This window comes from Mesoplodon bidens, assembly GCF_964165515.1.
Source record: "Mesoplodon bidens genome assembly, chromosome: 4".
Taxonomy (NCBI): domain Eukaryota; kingdom Metazoa; phylum Chordata; class Mammalia; order Artiodactyla; family Ziphiidae; genus Mesoplodon; species Mesoplodon bidens.
The window spans coordinates 36,231,901-36,247,980 of record NC_138160.1 but is presented as its reverse complement, the minus strand read 5'-3'; the positions used below and the strand labels follow the sequence as shown (position 1 = coordinate 36,247,980).

The window sequence follows — 16,080 nt, the reverse complement described above, 5'->3', positions numbered from 1 at the left end:
GTCTTTTGTCTCCCTAGGTAGGTTTATTCCTAGGTATTTTATTCTTTTTTTGCAATGTTAAATGGGAGTGTCTCCTTAATTTCTCTTTCAGATTTTTCACCATTAGTGTATAGAAATGCAAGAGTTTTCTGTGCATTAATTTTGTATCCTGCAACCTTACCAGACTCATTGATTAGCTCTAGTCGTTTTCTGGTAGCATCTTTAGTATTTTCTATGTATAGTATCATGTCATCTGCAAACAGTGACAGTTTTACTTCTTCTTTTCCAATTTGCATTCCTTTTATTTCCTTTTCTTCTCTGATTGCCGTGGCTGGGACTTCCAAAACTATGTTGAATAATAGTGGTGAGAGTGGACATCCTTGTTTCATTTCTGATCTTAGAGGAAATGCTTTCAGTTTTTCACCATTGAGAATGATGTTTGCTGTGGGTTTGTCGTATATGGCCTTTATTATGTTGAGGTAGGTTCCCTCTATGCCCACTGTCTGGAGAGTTTTTATCATAAATGAGTGTTGAATTTTATCAAAATCTTTTCCTGCATCTGTTGAGATGATCATGTGGTTTTTCTTCCTCAATTTGTTAATATGGTGTATCACATTGATTGATTTGCATATACTGAAGAATCCTTGCATCCCTGGGAGAAATCCCACTTGATCATGGTGTATGATCCTTTTAATGTGTTGTTGGATTCTGTTTGCTAGTATTTTGTTGAGGATTTTTGCATCTATATTCATCAGTGATATTGGTCTGTAATTTTCTTTTTTGTAGTATCTTTGTCTGATTTTGGTATCAGGGTGATGGTGGCCTCATAGAATGAGTTTGGGAGTGTTCCTTTCTCTGAAATTTTTTGCAAGAGTTTAAGAAGGATGGGTGTTAGCTCTTCTCTAAATGTTTGATAGAATTCACTTGTGAAGCTATCTGGTGCTAGAGTTTTGTTTGTTGGAAGGTTTTTAATCACAGTTTCAATTTCATTACTTGTGATTGGTCTGTTCATATTTTCTATTTCTTCCTGGTTCAGTCTTGGAAGATTATACCTTTTTAAGGATTTGTCCATTTCTTCCAGGTTGTCTGTTTTATTGGCATAGAGTTGCTTGTAATAGTCTCTTAGGATGCTTTGTACTTCTGTGGTGTCTGTTGTAACTTCTAGTTTTTCATTTCTAATTTTAATGATTTGAGTCCTCTCCCTCCTTTTCTTGATGAGTCTGGCTAATGGTTTATCAATTTTTTTGATCTACTCAAAGAACCAGCTTTTAGTTTTATTGATCTCTGCTATTGTTTTCTTTGTTTCTATTTTATTTATTTCTGCTCTGATCTTTAGGATTTCTTTCCTTTTACTAATTTTGGGGTTTGTTTGTTCTTCTTTTTCTAGTTCTTTTAGATGTAAGGTTGGATTTTTTATTTAAGATGTTTGTTGTTTCTTGAGATAGGATTGTATTGCTATATACTTCCCTCTTAGAACTATTTTTGCTGCATCCATAGGTTTTGGATTGTCATGTATTCATTGTCATTTGTCTCTAGGTATTTTTTGATTTCTTCTTTGATTTCATCGGTGATCTCTTTGTTATTTAGTAACGCATTGTTTAGTCTCCATGAGTTTGTGTTTTTTACGTTTTTTTCCCTGTAATTGATTTCTAATCTCATAGCGTTGTGGTCAGAAAAGGTGCTTGATAGGTTTTCAATTTTCTTAAATTTACTGAGGCTTGATTTGTGACCCAAGATGTGATCTATCATGGAGAATGTGCCATGTGCACTTGAGAAGAAAGTGTAATCTGCTGTTTTTGATGGAATGTCCTATAAATATCAATTAAATCTATCTGCTCTATTGTGTCATTTAAAACTTGTGTTTCCTTATTAATTTTCTGTTTGGATGATCTGTCCATTGGTGTAAGTGAGGTGTTAAAGTCCCCCACTATTATTGTGTTACTGTCGATTTCCTCTTTTATAGCTGTTAGCAGTTGCCTTATGTATTGAGGTGCTCCTATGTTGGGTGCATGTATATTTATAATTGTTATATTTTCTTCTTAGATTGACCCCTTGATCATTATGTAGTGTCCTTCCTTGGCTCTTGTAACATTCTTTATTTTAAAGTCTATTTTATCTGATATGAGTATTGCTACTCCAGCTTTCTTTTGATTTCCATTTGCATGGAATATCTTTTTCCATCCCCTCACTTTCATTCTGTATGTGTCCCTAGGTCTGAAGTGGGTCTCTTGTAGACAGCATATATATGGGTCTTGTTTTTGTATCCATTCAGCCAGTCTATGTCTTTTGGTTGGAGCATTTAATCCATTCACTTTTAAGGTAATTATCAATATATATGTTCCTATTACCATTTTCTTAATTGCTTTGTGTTTGTTTCTGTAGGTCCTTTTCTTCTCTTGTGTTTCTCACTTAGAAAAGCTCCTTCAGCATTTGTTGTAGAGCTGGTATGATGGTGCTGAATTCTCTCAGCTTTTGCTTGTCTGTAAAGCTTTTGATTTCTCCATCGAATCTGAATGAGATCCTTGCCGGGTAGAGTAATCTTGGTTGTAGGTTCTTCCCTTTCATCACTTTAAATATATCATGCCACTCCCTTCTGGCTTGTAGACTTTTTGCTGAGGAATCAGCTATTAACCTTATGGGAGTTCCTTTGTATGTTATTTGTTGTTTTTCCCTTGCTGCTTTCAATAATTTTTCTTTGTCTTTAATTTTTGTCAATTTGATTACTATGCGTCTTGGCATGTTTCTCCTTGGGTTTATCCTGTATGGGGTTCTCTGCACTTCCTGGACTTGGATGGCTATTTCCTTTCCCATGTTAGGGAAGTTTTTGACTATAATTGCTTCAGATATCTTCTTGGGTCCTTTCTCTCACTCTTCTCCTTCTGGGACCCCTATAATGCGAAGGTTGTGGTGTTTAATATTGTTCCAGAGGTCTCTTCAGATTTCTTCATTTCTTTCCATTCTTTTTTCTTTAATCTGTTCTGCAGCAGTGAATTCCCTCATTCTGTCTTCCAGGTCACTTATCCGTTCTTCTGCCTCAGTTATTCTGCTATTGATTCCTTCTAGTGTATTTTTAATTTCAGTTATTGTATTGTTTATCTCTGTTTGTTCTTTAATTTTTCTAGGTCTTTGTTAAACATTTCTTTCATCTTCTCAATGTTTGCCTCCATTCTTTTTCAGAGGTCCAGGATCATCTTCACTATCATTATTCTGAATTCTTTTTCTGGAAGATTGCCTATTGCCACTTTGTTTAGTTGTTTTTCTGGGGTTTTATCTTGTTCCTTCATCTGGTACATAGCCCTCTGCCTTTTCATCTTGTCTATGTTTCTGTGAATGTGGTTTTTGTCCCACAGGCTTCAGGATTGTAGTTCTTCTTGCTTCTGCTGTCTGCCCTCTGTTGGATTAGGCTATCTAAGAGGCTTGTGTAAGTTTCCTGATGGGAGCGATGACTGCTGGTGGGTAGACCTGACTGTTGCTCTGGTGGGCAGAGCTGAGGAAAACTTTAATCCACTTGTCTGCTAATGGGTGGGGCTGGGCTCCCTCCCTGTTGGTTGTTTGGCCTGAGGCAACCCAAGACTGAAGCCTACCTGGGATCTTTGGTGGGGCTAATGGTGGACTCTGGGAGGGATCACGCCAAGGAGTGCTTCCCAGAACTTCTGCGGCCAGTGTCCTTGTCCTCACGAGAGTCAGCCCCCACCTCTTCAGGAAACCCTCCAACACTAGCAGGTAGGTCTGGTTCCGTCCCCTATGGGGTCACTGCTCCTTCCCCTGGGTCCCAATGTACACACTACTTTGTGTGTGCCCTCCAAGAGTGGAGTGTCTGTTTCCCCCAGTCCTGTCAAAGTCCTGTAATCAAATCCTGCTAGCCTTCAAGGTCTGATTCTCTAGGAATTCCTCCTCCCGTTGCCGGACCCCCAGGTTGGGAAGCCTGACATGGAGATCAGAACCTTCACTCCAGTAGATGGACTTCTGTGTATAAGTGTTCTCCAGTTTGTGAGTCACCCACCCAGCAGTTATGGGATTTGATTTTACTGTGATTGCACCCCTCCTACCATCTCATTGTGGTTTCTCCTTTGTCTTTGGATGTGGGGTATCTTTTTTGGTGAGTTCCAGTGTCTTCCTGTCGATGATTGTTCAGCAGTTAGTTGTGATTCCAGTGCTCTTGCAAGAGCGAGTGAGAGCACGTCCTTCCACTGCGCCATCTTGAACCAATCTCCTCTCGCTGTGAAGGATCTTATATGTGAAATCATCATTCCCACATAACAATGACTGTCGAAGAAGGAAGAAAATTTTTTAGGTTTTTTGAAATAAAGAAGAGTCATTAAGCTATTGAAAGTGTACAAAGTCAGAATTAATGAAAGAACAGTTGAGACTGATAATTTTCTAGTATACTGGTAGTATGGTCAATTATTTGATGGAAAAGCCATTTCAACCTAGAATTGCATGAAACTCAGATAAAAGAAACCTGAGCCATAAAATAGCTAAGAAGGAAACCTGAACTTACCACAGAAGCAATTGCTTAAGCCATGCAAGGCCAAAGGTTTTACCAGTGCTTATGTACAGAACCTGGAGGTTAATGGAAGTTAATACCTGAACCCCAGCTATTATCTCTATTTCATTCTATATAATGTCATATATAGTAAAATGCATATAATTCTTGTTTCAATCATTCTTATCTAACCCTCCTGTCTTTTTAAGGAACCCATTTGAAGAACCCTTGTGGATATTATTTTAGGAAGGCATCTGTGGCAGTCATGGAAATGCTCAGATCTCCCTTCCAGAGAACTTTGTGCAAGTCTGGGGTTGGCAGACAACCTCCAGAGGCCCAACCTTTGGATCCGCCGTAATGTTCATGCCAAGGCCGCACTTTCTTCAGGCTTCACCCAGCCAGTGACTGGCTACTAGGGCTGGGACATTTCTGCTCACACCAGACTATTCTAAAGGGCAGTCTCTGCTTTGTGGCTCCCCATCGACCTGATTGATGCAGTGTCAGAGCTGTAGTATAGTCTGAAGCTCTTCCTATTCAATACATCATCATCCTTCCTTCCTTCTCTCTTTACACAGGTGCTAGACCTTCATCACAGTCTGATGCTTTCCTTGCCTATTCTTCTCCCTCTCCCCTACATCTTTCACAGGTGTCTCCTCCAAAAAGTCCTTCAACCATCTAATTCCATCTTGCCTTCAGCTTCTTAGATAACTTGAGATGATACAGCATTTGAATTAAGTGGACCCCCAACTTGCAATAGAGATAAAAGTTCTTTTAACTTTTAAGTACATTTTTAAAGGACTTGTAGGCACTGCTTAAAATCTTGTTCCAACAAGAGTCATTGCTGTCTGAATGTGCTTTAGATTACTTACTAACAAGGAGGCCTTGAGCAAGATGCCCCTTATCTGAACAGTGGAACTATTACTGTTTACAGTGCTGTGAGAGAATCTTCAGGGTCTTGGCTTTCTCTCTGACCCAAGTACAATTTGCTTTTCAGCCAAAAAGAGTTACTTCGATGCCAGTTGGCCATCACTGTTGACTGGCATCTCACTGGCTATACTTTGCAAAAATATGTTTGATGATCAGGTTCAGAGTTCTTACATGCAGATCAACCACTGGATCCATCAGATTCTAAAGAATAAGAGTATCATATAGAATTTTTCTCACATTTGTCTCTGCTTAAAACAATAACTTATTCCTTGAGGATGTCAAAATCTGATTTTAATATGATCAGATTCAGATTCAATTAATGAAAAAGGATAAATCAAGAGGACGAGTTTACTTACATTTTTCAGCCATGTATGTATGTATCTGTAATATGTTCATTTTCCCTGCAGATGGGTATGTAAGATCATCCACTTTCTCACTTACACAGACCTCCTTCAAAGTGTCTTGGTTTTACACAGGGACTTTGGGTGCATAAGTGCCCTGGGTTCATTATAATACCCTGCGCAACTAGTGAGATTCATGAATATAATTTAAATAGTATGAAGAATTTCTTGATAAAACTCCAGTCAAATTTAATTTTTAAGCCATTTAGAGCAGATTATTTTCACTATGTATTACAATACCATCAGGAATTTGAGCATAGTGGATTTATATATTTCCTGTGTTATTATTTTCCATGTGCAATGACCTATTAAATTGATTACCTCACATAATTCACATTACAACCCTATGTGTTATGTTATTTATTATCTCTAATTTAAGATATGCAAGCTGGGTTTTAGAAAGGATGAGTAATTTGCTCAAGGTTATATAGCTAGCTAAGAGTTTAGAAGGGATTTTAGTGTGTGTTAGTCTGACCCCATGTCTGTACTTTTATGTACACATGGTACATCTTTCCTAAATGTCCTACATAATAGAAGATGGGGGCCATGCTACACAATAATGTAACATTGGGCAAGACTTTTAACTTCTCCAGGAGAATTTATAAAACAAGCAGGGTGAGTTGGCCTCGAGCCCTAGACCCTCTCTGGGGTTCCTTCCTGCTGTAACATTCTTTTACTCTATAGCTAATCTGGATAAGCTCCTACCAAAACACAGTCTGAAAAAATTCATATGCAGTGTAGGGTGCAAGCCTCTGCACATGCTGATCGGGTATGCCAAGTCTTCTGAAACGTTCTTAAATGTCTATTACTCCCTCTACCTTAAAATAGAGTATGTATAGCAATAAAAGAAAAATGTCGTTTATAGCTTTGATGAATGGGTGTCCTGTGCTCCTGTTGGGGAGTATATCTAAGTTTAAAACCATGATTAAATCTCAAAACCAAGATATCATATTTTAAAACAAATGGATAGCTGTAAACTATATATAAAGATGCAACGGGGGCTTCCCTGGTGGCACAGTGGTTGAGAGTCCGCCTGCCGATGCAGGGGACGCGGGTTCGTGCCCCGGTCCGGGAAGATCCCACATGCCGCGGAGCGGCTGGGCCCGTGAGCCATGGCCGCTGAGCCTGCGCGTCCGGAGCCTGTGCTCCGCAACGGGAGAGGCCACAACAGTGAGAGGCCCACATACTGCACAAAAAAAAAAAAAAAAAAAAAAACACAAAAAATGCAACGGAATTCACCCAAATCTTAAAAAAAAAAAAAGGCTTATATCCTACAAAATTTAAATTAGTGTTCCTTATTGTAAATTCTAATTCAAGTAATAGTATTTGGGTGATAGGTCTCTGATTTCCTCCACTGCATTCATCCTAAAGTTTCTAGTCTGATAATGCTAGCAATCTATAATAATGATAATATCTGAGATAAAGGTATTTGGATCTAGAAATGGTCACTTCAAAAGCATTCAAAAATCAGTGAATCATCCAAGTGGAAAGTCTCCTATGTGCAGCATAATATAAATTATTTGTTCTTTTTGAAGGATTGACATCTCATACTTATCCTGAGGTTGAAAATATACAATTTCCATGTAAAATACACAATTTCATGTTTGCATTAGCAAATTGATGCCATGTGAGCAGAGTATTGTTGTATAGGCCAGGTGGCACTATGATACAATCATACAATTTCCTCCTCAGAGGTCTCTTCAGTTTTATTCATTTATTCCTATAGTTGTTTACTACAGGGAGACTTGAATGGATTTTCTGGCATTTTGGACTATAATAGAATGTTGTTGAATAACTTGATCATCCCCCACTTGTTATTATCAGACAAAAAATAGGACATTGAAAAGTGAAGTTAATATTTAAATAGTCAAAGCACTGAGAGTACCCAAAAACACTGAGCCCAGATTTAGTTTATAAAATTTCTCTTCTCATGTGTTCCCTCCCCATCTGTTATTCCTGTCTTATCATCCAATTCAAGTTCAAGCCAAAATTTTGCCCAATGGATCTGCCATTGAATGTTTATTATTTCTTTAAAAATTAAATTTAGCATCATATTGAAAACATGTTGAATGATCAAAACGAATTGTGTAAAGCTCAGTCTTTCCTTCTTATTTTTTCCACAGTGGCAGCTGGAATAGAGGTGCTTTCATGCTCTTTAAGAACATTGCTCCTTCTTGCTATGGATGCACTAAGCCAGACCTGAAAATATCATTTTCTTTTCTTTTCCCCATGAGGGGAAATAACCCAGATTTTAATTTGGCAAATGTGCCTATGAAACAAAACTGAGATATCTCAGTTTATGTGGATGGTCTCCTTTTGATACACCATCACCAAAATGAAGCAGAGAAACCTAGGTTTTCTTTTTTTTTTTTCCTGGTTGAAACAAAGAATTAAAAGGAAACAGAAGAAACAAACTCCTATCTTGCCAGAAACACACATATCCACCCCGTCCCTGGAGGTGCCGCATGACTGATATGGCTCTTGTTAAACAGTAACTAATAGCAAAATGGCAAGCGGCTAAAAGGAAATTGGCTTAACACTTCTCAACCCCAAAGTGAAGTGTTGTAATGAAAGGGAAGCACAGAGAACAGGTGTAACTCAATGTCTTGATGTTAAGTCATAAAGAAAACTGTCAGGGTTTGAGTTTTGTGAGCAATGAGTTCAGGCATGCCCGTATTTTTCTGGGTGAATAATGCTTAAGTTTATAGCTGTTTAATTTTCTGACTAATGCTACTATCCTACCCATCTGAGCCCATTCAGAATGACTTACCAATTACATAACAGGGCATAACATTTCAGATGATTATTTCATATCTCTCCTCTCCTCTCAAACCTCCAACTCCTCTTCTCCATCCTCTCTTTTGGCTGTGACCTTGCTTCTTAGTTCACCAAGAAAATTGAAGTAATCAGAGGAAAGCTACCACAGACCCACCCTCCACCACTGCTGCCACCACACCTACCCACCTTCCAGCATCTGTCCACGTACACCTGTCATGATCAGTCAATTTTCCACTCCTACTAAAGCCAGACTCCCTTCTTGTGCACAAGATTCCATGTCACCTCACTCAGGACATTGCTGTCTCCCTTCTCTCCTGCTATTAATTTTTGCTCTCTCCTGATTCATTCCTGACATATAGTCACAATTATTATATTAAGGAGAAAAACTGTTCTTGAGTCCAATTCCCCTCCCAGCTGTCATCCATTATTTGTAATTGACTCAAACTGGAAACAACCCAAACCCATACCAGCATGTTAATGAATACACAAATTGTGGTATATCCATACAATGGAATATTAACAACAAAAAGATTGAACTACTGACACATACAACAACATAGGTAACTCTCAGAATGATTACATAAGCAGTGAAAGAAGCCAGGCCAAAAAGTGCATACTTCATGATTCTATGTTTAGAAAAATTTAGAAAATGAAAACTAATCTATTGTGGCAGAAAGCATATCAGTGGTTTTCTGTGGATGGGGGGAAGGATGACCGGTGAGAGGAAGGGATAACAAAATGACATGAGAAATCTTTTGATAATATTGGATATTTTCATTATCTTGATTCTGTTGATGGCTCCAGAAGTATACACATATTTCAAAACTTATTAAACTGTATACTTTAAATATGTGTAGTTTATTATTTATTGATTATACCTCAACAAAGCTGCTAAAGAAACTGGAAACATCAGAATGTATCACATAGTAAGTTTAAACTTTGTTTCCTGAAAATTTTGTTTCATTGAGTGTGTGTGTGTATGCAGCACTTGTATTTTCATATCAATTATTTCTCACTTTAAAAAACTATTTTCTAATTAATTAATTTCTGTCCTTAGGTATGTTTTTTGCACTCCCCTTCTGCTTCTCCTCCTCCTCCTAAATTCTGGAATTAAGTGCATAATTCATTTTTTTCTCTTGTTTTTAAGAATAAAATAATTTAAGGCTATAAATTTATTGGGGACTTCTCATATATTATTTTAATGTAGTGTTTTCAGAGTCATTAGCTTGTTCTGGGCTTCTTTTTGACCCAAACAAAGAATAATTAAGAGAGCTTTTAAAACTATCTTTTATTGAAGTTTAATTTCTAATTTTATTGCATTGTGCTCAGAGAATATGCCCTGATCAGCTTCTTCTAATTAGAATGAAATATTCTGGGAAAGAGTATATTAAAGTGGTTAGGAGGAAGCTCTGAGTCACACACGCTGGAGTTAGAATTCTGTTTTTCCCACTACAATAGTGATTTTGGGGACACAGATTAGATAAGTTCTTTAAGCTTCAGTTTCTGCCTCTTTAAATAGGTTTAATAATGTCTATCTCATTGTATTATTGTGGGGATTAAATGAGATGATAGATGCCAAAAAACCCTTGGCATGGTGGCTGGCCTGAAATGGAACTAAACTCATATTAGCTAACTAGTATTAATATTGTCAATTCTTTTTTTGACTAGGAAATAATGTTTACTCTAACATGTATTCTCAAATTACAGCATTTAATCTAATTTATAGAACATCTTTAGTACTTATATTGTTTAAATCAGCTATGTCATTTTTTCTTTGTATTTCAAAGTGGTCTGCTTAAGTCTCCCACTAAAGTATTTTTTCAAGGACTTCTCTTTTCCAATAACTTCTTTGTATATTTCAATAACCTGATATTTGCTCCACAAAGTTTCATGGTTATAATCTCTTCTTTGGGATACCTTGAATCAATATAAAGTGTTGACCTTTCTCCACTTAATCCAGTCCTTTTAGGCTTGAATTCTAGGTTGTTTCTTATAATAAAATGGTCACTGTTTTTTGCTTATTTTTTTACACTTACCTAAAGATATCTTTTTAATTTAAATCTTTATGTTACACTTTTAAGCCTTTCTTTTCAAAGACCATAAGATGGAATCTGACAAAACCATTAGTCTTTGTTTTTCAATAGTGTCAACCCAGTTTTGCTTAGGATTATGTATGTCTTTCTGCATTAGTTCTTCTTAGAGGTTATTTTTTACTCTGGTATTTTATTATGTTTTGTTTTTTTCTTTTTACTTAATTGACTTCGAAGATACACTCTTCGGAATTATTTTTATTAGAAAACTTAGATCTATTTTTCTGTGATTATGAATACTATACTAAGAATGCAATGGTTTCCAATGACACATTTGTAAAATAATTTTCCTCTTTTCTTCCTCTCTCGATTTCTCAGTTTTATTGACATCATCTATTATTCAAATTGAGAATCTATTTAATAAGATTCTTATGTTTTACAAGTTTATTTTTAATATTTGCATTGGAGTTTTTGAACATTTAGAAATGACTTATTGATATTTTTAAAGTCTCTGGTCTGTGAGTTTTAATGTTTATCCACAGTTCATTTATTTTCCTCATTCTTGAGTTCTTTATTTAGTTTCCTCTCTTGGATAGTTCTAGCATATTTTTAAGTAATGTTTTAAGGGATGGTATCTGGATAGCATATTTTTTAAAGCTCTTGCATTTCTGTTCTTTGATGAGTATTTTGACCATAGACTCAAATCTTTCTTCAGTTCAGGAAATATTTTACTTTCCTGTTGTTTCTTTGATCACAGACTTTGCACATGCTCTATACTTTTCTTCTTGAATTCCCATTAAACTCACTTTGTTCTATTTTCAATCTATGTGCTGTGTAGTCTCCATTTGCCCTTCACCTCCATTTGTCCCTCAGCCCTTCTCTGTCCTACTATGTGTCTCAGAAAGCCAACCTCTATAGACTGCATTGTCCAGTTTCTCTTGCTCCCTGGTCTGGCTATCAAAAGGAACCAGTAAAAGATCAGAAGGAATGAGGAGTGGGGGTTGGTGGTGGTGTATTTACTCACACTGTTCCCTTTCTACCAGGCCTCAGCTGGGACAGAGGCTGCATTCCTCTACCAAATGTCACAGCTTCTGTTGGGCAGCACCTCTCCATTGGTTAATGGAGGAGAAAGATAAAAATGTAATATAAAAATGTATAAATTAAATAATTACAATTTGGAATATTTTCTATGAGTCAATAAATGGGGTGTTATGGTACAGAGTACCCTGAGGAGGCTACTTAGAGTCTGGGCAAGGAAACCTTCCCTCTGGAAATAACACTTAAGCTAAAAGATGAGCAGGTATGAAGAGCTGAAGAGAGAACGGTACACACAGAAGGAATTGTAAAGCAAAAAGCTTTTGGTGTTCTGGGAATAATAAAAAAGTCCAGTGTGACTGGAGCATAGTGAGAAAGGACAGCCATGGAATTAGATGAAGATGAAGAAGACAAGCCATTAAAGTGTAAAGGAAAGCTATTTGAAAGTTTGTTAGCAGAGAGAAATGTATGTTTTTAAAGGATTGTTTTGAAGGCTGTATGAAGGGTGAATTGTTGCAAAAGTGAAAATGGACAGTACAGGTAGTTGGCTGTTGTAGGAGTCCATGAGAGCGATGCTAAGGATGAAGATGGTACCAGCTGATTATTCCTTTCTCCTTTTAGCATTTTGCAGCTCTAAGATTTTTCACTGTTGTGTCTTTCATTCCAATCGAGAATTCAAACAGCTGAAAATACATTAAAAAACATTCAAAGAGTGCCTCTCGTTCCAGTGCCACTTTTTCAGCTGTTTGATCTTAGGAAATTTTCGCTTGCCTCAACTTCAGTGCCAGATTTGCTTCTACCTGAAAGTAGAACATAAGGGCTCTTTTGGTTCATGTGCTGTTTGGTTCATATACCTTCAAAAACTGTCAGCAGTCGAAGGGTCTGTCTGTATTTCTTTTCTTTCTTTGCCTCAGCCATCTTGACTGTCCTAAGCAGAACTGACTTACCTTAATTTCCATGTATATCCCACTTTAAAAATATGCAAGATTCAGACTGTACTTACAGTTAACCCTGCTGGTCTTTCACAGAGGCTGTGCCTTCTAATCAAGGTTATTCCTTATCACCATATGGTGGCAGACCATGAAGAAAGTAGATGGTGAGTCTCCAAAGTCCTTTGATGGCAGGGTCTTCTCTTGCATTTCTTTCATACCCTTCAAAGTGCAGGGCTGAACCCAGAGTTGGTCACGGGCCTGGTGTGAGATCAGTGAATGAGTGGACCTCTCAGAGTTACGCTTACAAGGTCTCTATGCAGCAAATTGTAGCAGTGACGCTTTTCATCTAATGGCAGACTTGATGTTCAATAGCTTCCTCTAAATCTTTTAAACCTACTTCAGGTTTAATGGGCAAATAAACCTCCTCCCTCTTCTTTTCCACCCCAAGGCAAGGCATGATTCCTTGGTTTGCTCAGTTCATGGTGAGCCTACTGCCTTCTCTAAGGGGATTTGTTCTTCATTTCATTCAAGCAGGGTCCCAATTCTACTTGGCAATAATCCCCAAATGCTTTGCATATGTTTTCCCATAAGGACTGGGAGAGACAAACAAATTTAGGGACAGCCACATCTATCCTAAAGTATAATGTGGAAAGTATGCATATTAAACTTAATCATGGTCCTAGCTTATATATTACGACTACAAAAAATTAGTTTTAGTTCATGTATCCAATACCTAAGTGAAGCAAATGTGGCCCAGGAAAAAAATGTAAGCTGAATAAAAATCAGACAGTTGTTCTTAGAACACCTGCCTTCTATTTTCTCTCTGTTTGACCTGAGAAGGAATTGATATTAAAGGAAAGACCTAAGCAGAGTTTATCTGCTATAGGAGGACACTTATGGCCTCCTGGGCTTTGTCTGCATGGAAGTGCCTGAGTCAGTTTTGGCCGAGTCAAGGCAATTGTCTAGGGAAATGCCTCAGTTGTCAAAAGAGTTGAAATGACTGGATGTCTGTTCTACAGTGCAGTCATTTTGATTTTCTATTATCAAGCTGAATAAATTTCTAAAAAAGATTAACCAATGAAACACAAGCATGACCTAATAATAAAATCTGTGGATCTATTAGTTCTAAGTGTTTGGATGGAAACTAGAGGAATCCACAAGAAACACTCTGTCCTTGGGTGTCTTATTTCCTAGAGGGTGGGAACTGTGACTTGCTTCTTTTTTTCTTTTTAATTAATTAATTTATTTGTTTTTATATTTGGCTGTGTTGGGTCTTTATCGCTGTGCACGGGCTTTCTCTAATTGAGGCGAGTGGGGGCTACTCTTCGCTGCGGTGCATGGGCTTCTCATTGTCCTGGCTTCTCTTGTTGTGGAGCAGGGCTCTAGACATGCGGGCTGCAGTAGTTGTGGCTCGTGGGCTCAGTAGTTGTGGCTCACAAGCTCTAGAGCGCAGGCTCAGTAGTTGTGGCACCCAGGTTTAGTTGCTCTGGGGCATGTGGAATCTTCCTGGACCAGGGCTTGAACCCATGTCCCCTGCACTGGAAGGCAGATTCCCAACCAATGCACCACCAGGGAAGCCCTGTGACTTGCTTCTAACCAACAAAATACAACAGATAATCACAAAACCAAAAGAAAGAGATGGAAGGAAAGGAGCTGACCAAAAAAATTTGGGGGAACAGTGTTTTGACTGAAAAAAATTGGGGTGAACAGTGTTTTGACTGAACACTGTAAGTCTAAAGATAAGTGTATACAAACATTTCACTATAGGTGGAAATTTTATTTCTCACAAGGATATGGGTGGGAATTCTGAAACTACTTTTTTTTTATACTACAGTTGATAATTAAGTGTATATGTTATGGATAATAAGAGCCAGGTTTCTCACTTTCAGAGAAAGAAGTTATAAATGAGGAGAGGAAGAAAGTAGAACAAACCCTATAGAGGTGGATTGGTGTCAGAGGCATCAAAATGGACTCATGTTTGTTTTTAAATATATATACAGATAAATAAGTAAATAAATAAATGAGTTAATATATTAGCTTTATCCACTGAGGGTGAATAGAATAGTGATATCCCAGTAGCAATGAGCACAGCTAACACCCAGAACTTATTTTCTAAATGTCATTCTCCAATAAAAGCAACCAGAACACCTTGGAAAACTGGTTTAGTCCAGGACTGAGTGAGGGAAAACACAAGATTAGCTTAAGCATCTTGTGGTGTCAGAAATAAATGAAGCACACACACACACACACACACATACATGCAAAAGAATTGTGGCATATCAAAAGGGCACAGTTTTAGAATTCTAAAAAAGTTCCCAATGGGCAAATTTAGAACAGCTTGAGTCAAAAAACATTATAACCCAAAGAATAAAATAAATAAAATAAAATATATATCCATGAGTTCATACTAATATATATATATATAAATAAATAAATGACCTAGGAGTGACAAGTCTTCCTTACAGAAGAAATACAATTAATACATGTAAAAGGAATGAAGGAAATAAAAAAAATCACCATTAGAATATCATACTAAGAATTGCTGTTGGCAAGTCCATTATGTTTGCTTAAGTCTATTGGCTAAAGTTTAATCAAAACAGGATTTTTGTCCAAAATGTCTAATTTACAAATCCCTTAGTCACCAAATGCATTCATCAATTAACACTTCTGATCAAGTATAACACTAATTAAAATAAAATTAAGACAACATGCCAAAAAACATAATAGTTGATTAAATTTCTAATTTAATACTCCTATACAATTCCACTGTATTTTAAAAACCATCTATTTTATTATAATTCCCTTTTTAAACACAAGAATGTTATAGTGATAAATGTTAAAACAAGGATTTTCTAATATGAAATGAATCTAAAATAATCATACCCTACTTTTAACATTATTTGAGAAGAAAATAAATTCTACCTCTGCATTGTGCTTAGTTGTTATTTCTAATTTTTCTTTCTTAGCCCCATGGAGCTTCTTTCTGAGATCAGCAGTAATATCCAAGTGTGTTTCACTTTTAACCATTTGTTTTATATCAGATTAGGCATTCTTCAACCTATAAAATGAGATCAAAATAAAATTCTTATTAAGTAAAAAAAAAACCCAGGTTTTTTGCAGAATCTCAAAATATCTCTTTCAAAATATTTAGTAACTACAAAGGAAAATTACTATTTTGTAAGTTACCACTTTAGCCAGATGATCAAGCTTAACATCCCCAGTATTAATAGCTATCATGATCCCTGATAAGAAACCCTGAGAAGGGCACATCACCCCTATGGTAGCCTTCCCAATTATACATAGCCTCAAGGTAATTATAAGAAACATTAGACAAACCCAAGTTGAGGAATATTCTTCAAAAGAATTGACCAGTACTCTTCAAAGGTGTCAAGGTCATGCAACATAAGAGAAGACTAAGGAACTGTCATAGATTGGAGGAGACCAGGAGACATTACATCTAAATAAGGAGTGGGCAAACTTTTTTGTAAAGAGACAGATAGTAAATATTTTAG

At 36.9% G+C, this 16,080-nt stretch overlaps 1 long non-coding RNA gene across 1 annotated transcript; it reads right to left on the bottom strand.

The window, feature by feature from the left end:
• Window positions 1-279: 279 nt before the first annotated feature.
• Window positions 280-15,633, bottom strand: LOC308615934. The gene is made up of 3 exons (XR_014015641.1): window positions 15,491-15,633; window positions 12,640-12,826; window positions 280-4,245 (listed from the first exon to the last, which is right to left on the bottom strand). It is a non-coding gene; the product is annotated as an uncharacterized lncRNA (long non-coding RNA).
• Between the last annotated feature and the right edge of the window lie 447 nt (window positions 15,634-16,080).